This window comes from Triticum aestivum, chromosome 2A (genome assembly GCF_018294505.1).
Source record: "Triticum aestivum cultivar Chinese Spring chromosome 2A, IWGSC CS RefSeq v2.1, whole genome shotgun sequence".
NCBI classification, from domain to species: domain Eukaryota; kingdom Viridiplantae; phylum Streptophyta; class Magnoliopsida; order Poales; family Poaceae; genus Triticum; species Triticum aestivum.
In genome coordinates this window covers 549,352,586-549,370,497 of record NC_057797.1, presented here as the reverse complement: position 1 = coordinate 549,370,497, position 17,912 = coordinate 549,352,586, and positions in this window count along the sequence as shown.

The following is a 17,912-nucleotide window of genomic DNA, read 5'->3' as shown; positions in this document are numbered from 1 at the left end:
GTCAGGTTGACCATATAGACCGGCGAAAGAATGAAGGGGCGGACGCTTTAAGCCGCCATGGTTCTCAGCGTAAACCGGTCCCACCAAATCTCTTCCTTGACATCCTGCATAATCCATCGGTCAATGTACCAACGAAGGAGGAGTTGGCTATTCCTGATCCGGAGGCTCAATTGGTGGCAGCTTTGCATGTCATACCGGATTGGACAATCCCATACCTGGCTTACATGAACCGGGGCGAGTTACCGGAGGATGAAACCTCAACCCGACAGATAATCCCGTGTTCCAAGTCGATGACCATAATCAACGGAGAGTTACATCGTTACATCATCTCAGGGGCAATTCAGCGGTGTGTCTCTCCTCAAGAGGGTTGTGAGATTTTGCTAGAAATCCATGAAGGGGATTGTGGTCACCATGCCGATTCAAAGTATTTGGTAGCTAAAGCTTTTCGCCATGGTTTTTATTGGTTAACAGCTCACGCTGATGCGGAGGATTTAGTCAAAAGATGTGACGGTTGTCAAAAATTCGCACGCCGTGCTCATATTCCGGCTTAGGAGTTGAGGATGATTCCAATAACTTGGCCGTTTGCGACTTGGGGGCTTGATATGGTTGGACCCTTCAAGTGATCCAAGGACAAAAATACCCACTTATTAGTGGCAGTTGACAAATTCACCAAATGGGTGGAAGCAGAGCCAGTCAGTAAGTGTGATGTGGCCACGGCGGTTCGGTTCTTCAAAAAGGTGATATTCCGTTTTGGCTTTCCACACAGTATTATAACTGATAATGGTACTAATCTGTCAAAGGGAGAGATGGAGGAATTTTGCCAACGTGAGCACATCCGGCTTGATATGGCATCGGTGGCTCACCCCCAATCTAATGGTCAAGCGGAGAGGGCAAATCAAGAAATTTTGAGAGGTATTAAACCCCGGCTTATGGTTCCTTTGAAGCGGACACCGGGTTGCTGGGTGGAGGAATTACCTTCTATATTATGGAGCATCAACACCACACCTAATAGATCTACAGGTTACACACCTTTCTTCATGGTTTATGGAGCAGAGGCGGTTCTTCCTAGTGATATCCGTCACAACTCGCCCCGTGTGGCAGCTTATGTTGAAGCTGATAATGAGAAGGCACGTCAGGATTCACTGGACCTGTTAGATGAGGAGCATGATCTCGCAGCAGCACGTTCGGTGATTTATCAACAAGATCTCCGATGTTATCACAGCCGCCGGGTTAAGACCAGAACTTTTCAAGAGGGCGATCTGGTGCTCCGCCTCATCCAGGATCAGAATGATATGCACAAATTATCCCCGCCTTGGGAAGGACCTTTTGTGGTCAGCAAGAATCTGTACAACGGGTCATACTACCTCATTGATGTTTGAGAGCACAAATACTCACGTAAATCGGAGGAGGAGACCAAGCGGCCGTGGAATATAGCTCTTCTTCAGCCTTACTATACTTGAGCCACAGGCTCTTCATATGTACATATTTATGACAATGTATATATTATATAATAAAACGGAGCCTCGAATAAAGCGGGGTCTCTGTTCTTTTTACATCGTGTGTCAGCTTACAAGAGTTTCTACCGACAAATCGGAGTTTTGTTAAACCGGCCTCTGCGGCCGCACGGATATAAAGAAAATCACTAGGGGGCTTGGTCATATCTGAACCATAGCTACACCTCTTGATCGGTTTAACACCACAAAGGGATATCACTAGGGGGCTTGGTTGTTGTCACACCATAGCTACACCTCCTGATAGGCGCTAAGCCGAAAGGAAATTATGTGGAGCCAAAGAGACTCTGTTGCATTAAGCACAGTTCAAACATAGGTAACCACCGAGCACAGCTCACATATTACCTGGGGGCTCTTTTCTTCTCAAAGAACAATGATTTTTGAACCCTTGTAATAGGCTATCGAGCCAGGCTTGGAAGCCAGGTTTATTCACCTAAAACCCCGGGTTATCCTGCCTCTTTAAGTAAGTCACTCAGTCCAGGTAAACCTGGTATGACCCATCAAACGTTTGACAAGTCAATCCCATGGACCCTGAACTTGTCAAAGTTAAATCAGTGATTGGTTAAAGATTGAGGTCCATCTTAAAAAGGCTTTGTAAAATGGTTTAACTCACTGGCCTAGCAGCCCATGAAAAGCCTCGATTTAGGGCCTGGCAGCCCATGAAAAGCCTTGCATATTTCTTTTTTTTGCTATTTTTATGATAAGGGATTTATAAACATTTGTTTTCTTGACAAACCGGTGTTCATTACAACCCGGCTTGACTTTCAATGTTGAGTTGTCAGTACATGATCAGATTCTAAACCGGTAGCAAACTACTCCGGTGTGGTTTTGACTAGATGTCACCATTCTTATACAAACAACTCAATGGCTTTTTAGCCCAATATGATTTCTACATACAACGGTAAGAGAGCCAGGAGTTATCAATGCTTCGGATTGGTGTTTTCACCTTTACCATGCAAGAAGTTGGTCAGCCAAAGAGGTATGTTGCAGATGTTATTTTTAATACAAACCTATTTTATCCATCCAAGTATTGTATATTTTTCGGCACCATGACCCGTCCAGTGGTAAACCACTAGGACACTTTCAAGTTCTTGTATCCAGGAAGACAAATCATCATGGGCTATGCATAAATAGATCCCAAAAAAGTGAAACAAGTTTTCTGCATGTCAAAGCAACATCAACATGCTCGAAGGCATGACAAATAATGGGGTTTTGCTATCCTATTACAAGAAGCTTCAAAATGGCTCCAATTGAATAATTGTTTCAAAAGAGTGGCACACAGTAGCTGGTAAACCGGCTGCCGGTTTAAGATGCTTCGTCTAGACGGCTTGACGGTTGAGGATCATTTGGTGCAATCACTTCTTCTTCATCCCTCGCCAGATGCTAGAAATCAACCGTTGACCAATCGATTCTGGTTAAAGCATGAAACACGGCTTCTTCATGGATAAGGCTGGAGGGGTTAATGTCAGGAGCGTAAGTATGCTTACGGATTGGAGGCACAAGTTCTTCGACTTCATGGATTTCGGCAGGCTATCTCTTCCCTTCAGTGTCGTAAGCCGGCTGGAAATGAGATAAGTCTGTGTCTTCTACCAGTTTGCTGGCTATTGGCCGCATCTCCTTTGTCAGCCTTCGGAGATCATCATTGTTGAAGCTTGAACCATCCTCCTTCACACCTGGATATCCTTTAATGATGTCATCCACTTCAAGATCCGGAATCCATGCTTTGGCCCGGATTAGTGCGGTCAACGCTCCTGCTCTTGCGGCTACCTTCTTCAGTTCAGTAATCCGGGCTGGTAGCATGGCCAGCTTCTCAAGGATTTCTTTTATTAGTGTTGGTGCCGGTTTATTATTGTAGGCTACAGTGCATATAGCATGCTGGGATCCAGAGTAAAGCTCTTCTATTAAGGTGTAAGCCGCTTTAAGCTTCATCCGCATATCAGCGCCCAGATGAGTAATGCGAGTGCCTGTCATGGTTTAATATTAGCCAAACTGGTAAACAATAAGATCTCGTGAATTGGACAAACATCATAAGGAGATACTTACCAAATACAACGGACATCATGGCGTTGATTTGCTGCTTCAAGCCAGTTAGTTCATCTACAACTGGCTTCAGGGCATCTTCGGCATCCTTAGCTCTTTTGGTTAAACTGGCCTTTTCGGTTTCCCAGTCAGCACGCTCCTTGTTAAAAGTCTCCTTTAGCTTTTCCATAGCTGTCAGGGCATTGGTCAATTCCTCCTTGGCTTTCACAGCCTCTGCTTGTTGGGACTTCACGTTCTCTTGCAAGTCAGCGGTTCAGGCATCTCTATTGCTTAGCTCGGCCTTTAACAGCAAAGATATGTCAACAATAGGATATGTATTTTCTAAGTACTAATCATATAACAAGTTATGCCCTTCGTACTTGGGGGAAAATGTATATCTGCTCTATTATCAATACATCTTTTATAAGTCTCCAGAACAATGCAAGCATTATCCTTGACACTTGGGGGCTAATGTACATCTGTTCAAAACGGACGCATGGATTCGAGACCCGGATTACATCGCAAAGCTAAACCGGCCTTTGGGGGCTACACTGAGGAGAAGATTAAAGTATTACAAAGTCCCGGTTTAAGATTAACATCATAAAACGGCCCTTGGGGGCTACTTGGGATAGTGTTTCAAGTTTGGAATCAAGAAATAAAGGGAGATGAAAATACCTCATAGCATTCCTTCATCAAGTTCACCAAACCGGCCTCATAATCTCGGTTTGAGTGCAGACGGTTTAAAAAACTAGAATGGAGTTCTTCAGCGCTGAGATGAGCATAACTTGACAAATCAGTGCTCCATTTACCCTTCTCCATGACAACACGTTCTTCTTTCGTGCTATGTTTGGCCAAGATTACAGGATGGCCAGGAGAGTTGTGGCCCATGCCAATAATGATAACGTCATCTCCTGGGCCTCCAGTAGTTTTTGTGGGTGATGGTGGAGTGCTAGTAACTCTCACCAGACTAGCCTGGATTGGAGCTGCCGGTTCAGTATCAGGAACAACAGTATCAACTTTAGTTTGTTCATTAATATTCCGGTCTTGAGGGGGTGGGTCATCAATGGTAGCATCAGGATGGGGGCCCTCCGGTTCACGAGTTTGGTCCGGTTCATCTGTTTGCTCCTGTTCAACAACCACCTGGTCTTCACACAGATTGTTCACCCGAGTTTTTTGCTAGGTCTGGCTTTGGCTCTGCAAACAAAAATAAAAGAGGTGAAAATTTAACATATTACTCAGAGTATGTAAAACATTCGAAGAAAGGGTTTGAGTACTTACCCAGCTACAGTTTTGAGAGGAGGGAGTTCTGTTGTTGTTGACTCGCCAGAGGATGAGGGAGGTTTCACCTGATAATTTGAATCGGACGGATTAAGAGGTTGTCTGAAATAACCTGCCTTGGGATAAGAATTGTAATAAGTGGGGGAGACCTCAGATCGGCGCTTCTGAACCGGGGTATCAGGTAAACCGGCCGAAGTGACCTGTTGGCCGCTGTGCCGGGTTGTCCGGCGAGCTTCATGCTACTACGTCTTCAATATAAATGTTGGATCCAAGTAAGCAAGAGGATGAGAAAAGCTTACTTTCCAGACTGCTTGACGGGTTTTTTTTGTTGGCATAGAGTCTGAACCGGAGGAAAGGGTAATTACCTCTACATCATCAGCCTGGTTGCCTTCTACGTCCTCCTGATAAAGATCATTGTTAATGAGATGCATGAAAAGGGAGCCAAGGGAGTCAAGTTCTACCTCAACTTATGGTTCCTCTGCATCTTCATCAAGTTCCATGTTGATACGTTTGGCTGTTTTCCGCTTTGAGGTTCGCTTGACGGCTTTGATTTTGGGACGGGATGGCTTTGCCGCTTTATCTGCGGATTTCCGCTTCCAGAAGGGATCATCACCCTGTTTATACACAAACAGAAGAAAGTTTACAAGTTGAACAATATAAAGATATCAAAGATAAAAAAGGAAGCATAGTGCTTACAGCAGGCGGTTTATTTTGAGTGTAGAAGGGGTTCAAGCCGGTTTGGCGACAGACTGATTCTGATTCATTCAAAATTTTCTTAATGCCTTCAGTGACCTCTTCATCGGTCAACTGAATGTTGATGTGGCGTTGGGGGTCTTCTAATTCACCGGTATACTCACACATTAAACCGGAGCGGCTGCTTAGTGGCAAGATGCTCCAAGATATCCAGCAGCGCACAAAATCAACGCCTGATAAACCATTGGCCATAAAGGCCCGGAGCTTGGCGAGTTGAGGAGCATATTTGGCCTTCTCCGCAGAACTTAAACGTTGCGGCAATGGATGAGTGTTGGAAAGCCGGTGATCACAATAGCCTGGAAGAGGGTTCTCATCTTCAGGAGAGGTATCTATGCAGTAGAACCAAGTCTAGTTCCATTCCTTGGGGTGACTGTGCAGTTTGGCATGAGGGAATTCAACTTCTTTCCGCTTTTGAACAGAGACACCACCAAGTTTAGTGTTGGGACCATTTACAAATTCTGTACGCCGGTTCAGATGAAAAAAGTCCCGGAACAGCTCAGCAGTTGGTTCTTCTTGTAAGTACACTTCACAGAAGACTTGGAAGTTGCATAGATTGGACACTGAGTTGGGTCCGATATCTTGAGGATGGAGTTGGAAACTAGCAAGAACATCTCGGAAAAACTTCGACCCGGGCGGTTTGAAACCACGACCTATGTGGTCGACAAAGACCACTACCTCACCCTACCTCGGGCTAGGAGGATTCTCTGTTCGAGGAACTCGCCATCGAATTTTAGTTTTCTTGGGCAAGGTGTCGATATTGACCATTCCGTTCAACTGTTCTTCGGTGACCCGGGAAGAAGCCCAGTTGCAAGCGTAAAACTGTTTGGCCATTGTGAAATGAAAAGCTGAGAAAGAAATGCCGGTTTACAAATCATTCATGGTGGGACGCAAGATGCAATGGAATAAAGATATACAGATATGTGAAATTGTGTAAACTGGAGACTGATACAATAATGAACGACAAGGTCATATCAAGGGTATACATGTGTTGTTAAACCGGACTGTTACGATGAATGTAAAGGGGGTTTGCCAGTTTACCAGGGGACTAATGGTATGATATAGATTGTTTTTACAAGGGTAAACCGCCTACATGGTAAAGAGGATACAGACCCAGGGTAAAATGACTAAGTAAGGAGAAAACTATTCCGCAAGAGGACATGGAAATTTTGGATCTACTGAAGACAGGAAAGCAAAAATATTTTGACCTAACAAGGGTTGGACCCACAGCAGTTTGTAATGCTTCAGATAGGTTTTTGCGTACAAAAGGTTTGTTCTGGTAGCGGAAAGTAAGCTATTTACGCGCAATATATCAAGCGTGAAGTTTTTAAATCCATAGATGAGGAGGAACAGAGCCGTACTGGAGCCCCGATGAACTTTGATAAACTGCGAAGAATGAATGAACCTTCAAACAGATCTAGATAGGGGGAAAGTGAAAGAACTCACAAAGGATGAAGCAACAAAGGAGCACCGCAGTTTTCTGGTACAACTAGGTTGATGCAGCGGCCGGCGGAGGAACGGTGGCGAAGCTCGGTAGCGGCGGCGGCGCTCAGGGACAGAGATGTCGCAAGGAGGAAGAAGAGGGAAGCAGAGACGAAGGGGCTAAAGAGAAGGGCCCGTGGTCTTATTTATAAGGTGAGCCGATAAGTGACAGGTGCGTAAACCGAGGAGCTAGAAATGGATAGTTATTAAGGATGACACCTCGAGGGTTGAAATGATCATTAATGAAGGGCATCTTCAGCTTCAACGGGTAGATGACTTCATAACGATTAGCTACGGATTTAAAGGATGACGTCACGGTGATTTACCAGATTTATACAAAGGTGCCAGAGCAAGAATTTTTCTAAGTATTGGAGATCGACATGAACATGTTCAAATCAATCTGGGGCCTAATGTTGGGGATATAGTTACTGGAGGTAAACCGGCTAGGCATGGCCGGATTAGCTCCATGAATATTGAAGCCCATGAAGATGATAAAATACTGGCGCTTTAAGAAGGCCCAAGGCCCAAAGACAGATTAAAGCCTGTAGATGTGAACCGACTTTCTCATGTAAACTTGTATTGTAAGTTAGAGGAATAGAGACCGAGCCAGACACCTCTATGATCCAGCCTCGGGACTCTGTAAACCGGCAGACGTCAACATGTGTATATAAAGGGACGACCCGGCCACGGTTTGAGGACAGAAAACAACAACTCGAGGGACAGTCAAAGCGGATTCGCTCCCTGGTCGTCGAAACCCTAGCAATACCAATCACAACTAGACATAGGCTTTTACCTTCATCGAAGGGGCCGAACTAGTATAAACTCCCCTTGTCCTGTTTAACCCCTTTAAGCTAACCCGTTGCGATGGCTCCATGACTAAGTCCTTTCAAGAGGACATCTGCCATGACAAACTTATGATAGGAAAACCAACGCAGTGCTCAAGAGGTAGCAAGAAGGATTTCTGGTGCCGTTGCCGGGGAGATCTACACCAATTCAAGACATACCAAGTACCGATCACAACTCTTATCCATCGCATTACATTATTTGCGATTTGCCTCTCGTTTTCCTCTCCCCCACTTCACCCTTGCCGTTTTATTCGCCCTCTTTTTCCACCCCCCTTCTCTTCTTCAATTTGCCTCTTTTGCCTGTTTCTTGTTTGATTGTGTGTGTGATTGCTTGCTTGTCACGATGGCTCAAGATAATACTAAATTGTGTGACTTTTCCAATACCAACAAGGCAACAATAATGATTTTATTAGCACTCCGATGCTCCTCTTACCGATGCTGAATCTTGCGAAATTATTACTGCTTCGCTGAATCTTGTCATGAAAGATCCATTTTCTGGCCTTCCTAGTGAACATGCCGCTTCCCATCTAAACAACTTTATTGATTTGCGTGATATGAAAAAGAAGAAAGATGTGGATTATGATATTGTTAAACTTAAACTATTTATGTTTTCACTTAGAGATCATGCTAAAGCTTGGTTTCTGTCTTTGCCTAAAAATAGTATTGATTCATGGAATAAGTGCAAAGATGCTTTTATCTCTAAGTATTTTCCTCCCGCTAAGATCATCTCGCTCAGAAACAATATTATGAATTTTAAGCAACTTGATCATGAACATGTTGCATAAGCTTGGGAGAGGATGAAATTAATGATACGTAATTGCCCTACACATGGATTGAATTTATGGATGATTATACAAAAATTGTATACCAGATTGAATTTTTCTTCTAGAAATCTTTTAGATTCTGCCGCAGGAGGCACTTTTATGGAAATCACTTTAGGAGAAGCTACGAAACTCTTAGATAATATTATGGTTAATTATTCTCAATGGCACTCTGAAAGATCCACTAGTAAAAAGGTGAATGGAATTGAACAGATTAATGTTTTGAGTGTAAAGATGGACGAACTTATGAAATTGTTTGCTAATAAGAGTGCTCCTACTGATCCTAATGATATGCCTTTGTCTACTTTGATTGAGAATAATAATGATTCTATGGATGTGAATTTTGCTGGTAGGAACAATTTTGGTAACAACGCGTATAGAGGTAATTTTAATTCAAGGTCGTTTCCTAGTAATTCCTCTAATAATTATGGTAATTCCTACAACAATTCTTATGGAAATTATAATAAGATGCCCTCTGATTTTGAATCTAGTATTAAAGAATTTATTAGTTAGCAAAAGAGTTTCAATGCTTTGATTGAAGAAAAATTGCTTAAGATTGATGAGTTGGCTAGGAACGTGGATAGAATTTATCTTGATGTTGATTCTTTGAAACTTAGATCTATTCCACCTAAGAATGATATCAATGAGTCTCGGAAATCTATGAGAATTTTCATTGATGAGTGCAAAGAAAGAACCACTAGGATGCGTGCTAAAAGAGATTGCTTTGTGAAAGTGTGTTCTTCTAGTTTTCATGATAATAAGGATGAAGATCTAAAAGTTATTGATGTGTCCCGTATTAAATCTTTGTTTTGCAATATGAATCTTGATAATGATGGGATTGGAGATGAGTCAACTTTAGTTCGAAGGTCTCCCAAAAATTCGGAGTTTTTAGATCTTGATGCAAAAATTCTTAAAAGTGGGATTGAAGAGGTCAAAACTTTAAATAGCAATGAACCCACTATCTTGGATTTCAAGGAATTTAATTATGATAATTTCTCTTTGATAGATTGTATTTCCTTGTTGTAATCCGTGCTAAATTCCCCTCATGCTTGTAGTCAAAATAAAGCTTTTACTAAACATATCGTTGATGCTTTGATGCAATCTAATGAAGAAAAGCTTGAGTTGGAAGTTTCTATCCCTACAAAACTTTATGATGAGTGGGTACCTACAATTAAAATTAAAATTAAAGTTCATGAATGCTATGCTTTGTGTGATTTGGGTTCTAGTGTTTCCATGATTCCAAAAACTTTGTGTGATTCGCTAGGTTTCCGTGAATTTGATGGTTGTTCTGTAAACTTGCACCTTGCGGATTCCACTATTAAGAAACCTATGGGAAATATTAATGATGTTCTTATTGGTGCAAATAGGAATTATGTGCCCATAGATTTCATTATTGTTGATATATATTGCAATCCTTTGTGTCCTATTATTCTTGGTAGACCTTTCCTTAGAACGATTGATGCAATTATTGATATGAAGGAAGGGAATATTAAATTCCAATTTCCATTAAGGAAAGGCATGGAACACTTCCCAGGAAAGAAAGTTAAATTACCATATGAATCTATTATGAGAGCCACTTATGGATTGCCTACCAAAGATGGCAACACCTAGATCTATCTACGCTTTTATGCCTAGCTAAGGGCGTTAAACGATAGTGCTTGTTGGGAGGCAACCCAATTTTATTTTTATTCCTTGCTTTTTGCTCCTGTTTAGTAATGAAAAATTTAGCGCTCACGAGAATTTGTGCCAAGTAGAACCGTTGGGAAGTCTTGGGGAAATTCTTTTTGATCTTTCTGTAAAAAAACAGAAACTTTAGCGCTCACGAGAATTGCTACCATTTTTTATTGGAGAGTGCTATTTAGTTAATTATTTTTTCTTATGATTAATAGATAAATTCCTTACGTCCAGAAATTTAATTTAGAATTTTTGGGGTTCCAGAAGTATGCTTTAGTTATATATTACTACGGACTATTCTGTTTTTGACAGATTCTGTTTTTCGTGTGTTGTTTGCTTATTTTAATGAATCTATGGCTAGTAAAAGAGTTTATAAATCATAGAGAATTCGGAATACAGTAGGTTTAACACCAATATAAATAAATAATGAGTTCATTATAGTACCTTGAAGTGGTGTTTTGTTTTCTTTCGCTAACGGAGGTCACAGATTCTCTTGTTAAGTTTTGTGTTGTGAAGTTTTCAAGTTTTGGGTAAAGATTTGATGGATTATGGAACAAGGAGTGGCAAGAGCCTAAGATTGGGGATGCCCATGGCACCCCAAGATAAAATACAAGGACGCCAATAATCCTAAGCTTGGGGATGCCCCGGAAGGCATCCCCTCTTTTGTCTTCGTTCATTGGTAACTTTACTTGGAGCTATATTTTTATTCGCCACATGATATGTGTTTTGCTTGGAGCGTCTTTTATGATTTGAGTCTTTGCTTTTTAGTTTACCACAATAATCCTTGATGTACACACCTTTTGAGAGATACACAGATGAATTAGAATTTATTACAATACTCTATGTGCTTCACTTATATCTTTTGAGCTATATAGTTTTTGCTTTAGTGCTTCACTTATATCTTTTAGAGCACGGCGGTGGTTATATTTTATAGAAATAATGATCTCTCATGCTTCACTTATATTATTTTGAGAGTACTTTAGAACAACATGGCAATTTTCTTTTAGGCATAATAAAAACTTTCATATAAGTACATTGAATACTAAGAGAAGTTTGATACTTGATGATTGTTTTGAGATATGGAGATGGTGATATTAGAGTCATGCTAGTTGTGTAGTTGTGAATTTGAGAAATACTTGTGTTTAAGTTTGTGATTCCCGTAGCATGCACGTATGGTGAACCGTTATGTGATGAAGTCGGAGCATGATTTATTTATTGATTGCCTTCCTTATGAGTGGCGGTCAGGGACGAGCGATGGTCTTTTCCTACCAATCTATCCCCCTAGGAGCATGCGTGTAATACTTTGTTTCGATAACTAATAGATTTTTGCAATAAGTATGTGAGTTCTTTATGAGTAATGTTGAGTCCATGGATTATACGCACCCTCACCCTTCCACAATTGCTAGCCTCTCTAGTACATCGCAACTTTCGCCGGTACCATAAACCCACCATATACCTTCCTTAAAACAGCCACCATAGCTACCTATTATGGAATTTCCATAGCCATTCCGAGATATATTGCCATGCAACTTTCCACCATTTCGTTTGCTATGACACCCTTCATCATTGTCATATTGCTTTGCATGATCATGTAGTTGACATCGTATTTGTGGCAAAGCCACCGTTCATAATTTTTTCAGACATGTCACTCTCGATTCATTGCATATCCCGGTACACCGCCGGAGGCATTCACATAGAGTCATGTTTTGTTCTAAGTATTGAGTTTTAAGTAAAAATAAGTGTGATGATCATCATTATTAGAGCATTCTCCCAGTGAGGAAAGGATGATGGAGACTATGATTCCCCCACAAGTCGGGATGAGACTCCGGACGAAAAATTAAAAAGAAAAAGAAAAAAAGAGGCCAAAAAAAGAAGAAGGCCCAACTAAAAAAATGAAATGAGAGAAAAAGAGAGAAGGGACAATGTTACTATCCTCTTTCCACACTTGTGCTTCAAAGTAGCACCATAATCTTCATGATAGAGAGTCTCTTATGTTGTCACTTTCATAAACTAGTGGGAATTTTACATTGTAGAACTTGGCTTGTATGCTCCAATGATGGGCTTCCTCAAATTGCCCTAGGTCTTCGTGAACAAGCAAGTTGGATGCACAACCATTTAGTTTCTTTTGTTGAGATTTCATACACTTATACCTCTAGTGCATCCATTGCATGGCAATCCCTACTCACTCACATTGATATCTATTAATGGGCATCTCCATAGCCCATTGATATGCCTAGTTGATGTGAGACTATCTTCTCCCTTTTTTGTCTTCTCTACAACCACCATTCTATTCCACCATAGTGCTATATCCATGGCTCACGCTCATATATTGCGTGAAGATTGAAAAAGTTTGAGAACATCAAAAGTATGACAATTGCTTGGCTTGTCATCGGGGTTGTGCATGATTTAATACTTTGTGTGATGAATATAGAACATAGCCAGACTATATGATTTTGTAGGGATAACTTTCTTTGGCCATGTTATTTTGAGAAGACATGATTGCTTAGTTAGTATACTTGAAGTATTATTATTTCTATGTCAATATTAAACTTTTATATTGAATCTTTCGGATCTGAACATTCATGCCAGAATAAAGAAAAATTACATTGAGAAATATGTTAGGAAGCATTCCACATCAAAAAATCTGTTTTTATCATTTACCTACTCGAGGACGAGCAGGAATTAAGCTTGGGGATGCTTGATACGTCTCCAACGTATCTATAATTTTTGATTGTTCCATGCTATTATATTATCTATTTTGGATGTTAATGGACTTATTTTTACACTTTTATATTATTTTTGGGACTAACCTATTAACCGGAGGCCCAGCCCAAATTGCTGTTTTTTGGCCTATTTTAGAGTTTCGCCGAAAAGGAATATCAAATGGAGTCCAAATGGAATGCAACCTTCGGGAGTGTTATTTTTGGAACAAACGTGATCCAGGAGACTTGGAGTGGACGACAAGAATCCATCGAGGAGGCCACGAGGCAGGGGGCGCGCCCACCCCCCTAGGCGCGTCCTCCACCCTCGTGGGCCCCTCATTGCTCCATCGACCTACTTCTTCCTCTTATATATATCCATGTATCCCGCAAACATCCAGGAGAACCGCGAAAACCTAATTCCACCGACGCAACCTTTTGTACCCAAGAGATCCCATCTTGGGGCCTTTTCTAGAGCTCCGCCGGAGGGGGCATTGATCATGGAGGGCCTTTACATCAACTCCATATCCCCTCTGATGATGTGTGGGTAGTTTACTTCAGACCTTCAGGTCCATAGCTAGTAGCTAGATGGCTTCTTCTCTCTCTTTGGATCTCAATACAAAGTTTCCTCGATTCTCCTGGAGATCTATTCGATGTAATCTTCTTTTGCGGTGTGTTTATTGAGATCCAATGAATTGTGGGTTTATGATCAAGTTTATCTATGAACAATATTTGAATCTTCTCGGAATTATTTTATGTATGATTGGTTTATCTTTGCAAGTCTCTTCTAATTATCAGTTTGATTTGGCCTACTAGATTGATCTTTCTTGCAATGGGAAAAGTGCTTAGCTTTGGGTTCAATATTGAGGTGCTCGATCCCAGTGACAAAAAGGGAAACGACACATATTGTATTGTTGCCATCAAGGATAAAAGATGGGGTTTATATCATATTGCATGAGTTTATCCCTCTACATCATGTCATCTTGCTTAAGGCGTTACTCTGTTCTCATGAACTTAATACTCTAGATGCATGATGGATAGCGGTCGATGTGTGGAGTAATAGTAGTAGATGCAGAATCATTTCGGTCTACTTGTCTCGGACATGATGCCTATATAAATGATCATGCCTAGATATTCTCATAATTATTCGATTTTCTATCAATTGCTCGACAGTAATTTGTTCACCCACCGTAATACTTATGCCATCTTGAGAGAAGCCACTAGTGAAACACATGGCCCCTGGGTCTATTTTCCATCATACAAGTTTCCAATCTACTTTATTTTGCTATCTTTTACTTTCAATCTATATCATTAAAATACCAAAAATATTTATCTTATTATTATCATCTCTATCAGATCTCACTCTTGCAAGTGGCCGTGAAGGGATTGACAACCCCTTTATCGCGTTGGTTGCGAGGTTCTTATTTGTTTGTGTAGGTACGAGGTGACTCGCGCATGGTCTCCTACTGGATTGATACTTTGGTTCTCAAAAACTGAGGGAAATACTTACGCCGCTTTACTGCACCACCCTTTCCTTTTCAAGGGAAAACCAACGCAGTGCTCAAGAGGTAGCATCTGCGTCCGCCTGTGTCGCCCTGGTCACCGCCGCCTTCTGCCGCTCTGCCTCCTCCCGCTCCTCGCACGCCTCCCGCACATTTCTCTCCATCGCCTCTTGGAGGTCGGCAAGCAGGTCCATGCAATGGGTGTTGGTGGAGCCCTCCTCCGCCCCGATCACGGAACCAGAGGCGACCTGCTCAAGAGTGACCGGGGCCCTGATCAAGCAAGACAAGAGGAAACTCAAAAAGTTTGCAAGAAAGAAGAAAAGAAAACACAAGAGAAATCAAACACTTACGTGGACACCATCAGAGGCTGCTTCGGGGCCCTCTGGAACTGGGCCGCCGTCGCGGCGACCTCCTATCGTCTGGTCATAGCGGCCGTGTTCTTCGGCTTCTTCAACCGGTTGCCGAACAGCAACGAGCTGGCTCGGTGCTTCGACGCGCCGCCTGGTGCAGTCCACGCGGCTGAGTAACCTGCACCCGCCTTGTCAACACCATGCGGGCGGCATGGCTCGACCTCCTTGTCATCGTCATCCGGCCAATCCTCAACGCTGCCTCCTATGAAGCCTCCTGCTCCGCCACCGCCACCTATGGCATCATCTTCTTCCAGGGCGGCCGCCCCCAAGTCGGGGTTGACCACGTCACTGTAGGATCGAAAGTATGTCTAGAGGGGGGTGATTAGACTACTTGACCAAATAAAAATCTAGCCTTTTCCCAAATTTAAGTCTTGGCAGATTTTAACAACTTAGCACAAGTCAAGCAATCAACCTACACATGCAAGTCTAAGAGTATAGCAGCGGAATGTAAAACATTGCACATGAAGGTAATGTGAGGAGTTTGGAGGGAGTAAATGCAATGTAGACACGGAGATTTTTGGTGTGGTTCTGATAGGTGGTGCTATTGTACATCCACGTTGATGGAGACTTCAACTCACGAAGGGTAACGGTTGCGCGAGTCCACGGAGGGCTCCACCCATGAAGGGTCCACAAAGAAGCAACCTTGTCTATCCCACCATGGCCATCGCCCACGAAGAACTTGCCTCACTAGGGTAGATCTTCACGAAGTAGGCGATCTCCTTGCCCGTACAAACTCCTTGGTTCAACTCCACAATCTTGACAGAGGCACCCAAGTGACACCTAACCAATCTAGGAGACACCACTCTGCAAAAGGTAATAAATGGTGTGTTGATGATGAACTCCTTGCTCTTGTGATTCAAATGATAGTCTCCCCAACACTCAACTCTCTCTCACTGATTTGGATTTGGTGGAAAGATGATTTGAGTGGAAAGCAACTTGGGGATGACTAGAGATCAAGATTCATATGGTTGTAATGGAATATGTTGGTCACAACACATGAATAGGTGGTTCTCTCTCAGAAAATGAATGTTGGAAGTGTAGGCATGTTCTGATGGCTCTCTCCACGAGTGAAGAGTGGGTGGAGGGGTATTTATAGCCTCCACACAAAATCTAACCGTTACACACAATTCACCAAACGCGGTAGGACCGAATCAGAAAACTCGGTTGGACCGATTCACTTCAAAATATGAATGTTAGGCTTTTCGGTGGGACCGACATGTCAACTTGGTGGGACCGATTTGATTAGGATTAGGGCATAACGTAATCTCGGTGATTCCGACTACACAAACTCGGTGGGACCGATTTTGGTAATAAACTAACCTGAGAGTTGGTCAGGCAAACTCGGTTGGACCTAATTGCTCATTTCGGCGAGACCAAAACATTAGGAAAGGGAAATAGAGAGTTTGCGTTGCGAACTCTGTGGGACCGATCGCTCATCTCGGTTGGACCGAAACTTTACGAAGGGAAACAGAGAGTTTGCAATCCCATCTCGGTGAGACCGAGATCCCTATCGGTATGACCGATATGACTAGGGTTTCTGGCAGTGGCTATGTCAAGTGAACTCGGTGGCGCCAGATAGAACATTTCGGTGGGGCCGAGTTTGACCTTTTGGTTTGGGACATATGTGGATATGAGAAAGTGGTTGAGGGTTTTTGGAGCATATCACTAAGCATTTTGAGCAAGTAAGCCATTGTCAGGACCCCGACTCGATGTCACACCGATCTAGCCGGTAACACCTCATATCACTTTGCGGCCTCACGCACGGTATCCCCACGGGTGTCGCCTTACCTTTGCCCGGGACCGTTTGCGCCTTTTGGCTCACGTATATGATAGTGTCGCTAGCATCCATATGATAAAGAGCCCGGGCTGACATGACTAGTCGTAAACCCAAAGTGGCACAGACTTACAGGGACAGGCATCCATGACCCAGCTTCGAACGTGTCGGTCATCAGCAAATGGGTCCGGGCTGTAGCACTGGGCTAGCAGGACTCCGGTAAACCGGGCTGTAGCGGGCTAACAGGACTCCGGTACTCAAAGCATGACATTTCCCCGAAGGGACAGACACAGGAACGAAGAAGGACACATGCCGGCCAGCCTAAGTGTTCCAGAGCAGTAGCAAGCTACCATGGCTCAGCGGTAACACTAGGAGACATTTCCCGGTAAGAGAGGCTACTAAAGATAAACAACTAGATAGTCAGATCCCACACATACCAAGCATTTCAATCATACACACAATATGCTCGATATGTGCAATACAACGAAGCATCACAACATGACTCTACGACACAAGTACTTTATTCATTAGGCTCCGAGGAGCGAGATATTACAAACATGGGTCTCATGACCCAACACTCAGAGCATACAAGTCAAAGCACAAGCGGAAGCTATCATGTCTGAGTACAGACGTCTATAAATGAAAAAGGCTGAAAAGCCTGACTATCTATCAGATCCTGCCGAGGGCACAAGATCGTAGCTGAGGTATCAAGCTAAACGTCGAAGTCCAAGCGGAACTACTAGTGAGACTGAAGTCTCTCTGCAAAACATAAAATAGGCAAACGTGAGTACAAATGTACCCAGCAAGACTTACATCAGATCTATCTACACATGCATCATTATCAACAAAGGGGATGGTGGAGTTTGACTGCAGCAGGCCAGCTTTGACTCGGTGGCTATCCTGAACTACGACTGCAAGTAACTCTTTTGAGGTGGCGCACACGAGTCCACATATTCACCATATCAATACACCACTATGGAATCGCTCCCGTCTCCCTACGAGAACGCCATCCATAGCACTCACGCTTATCTTGCGTATTTTAGAGTATCCACTTTCACTTGTCTATGAACTGATATAAGCAACCCAGAAGTCCTTTTCCGTGGACACGGCTATTCGAATAGATGATATTAACCCTGCAGGGGTGTAC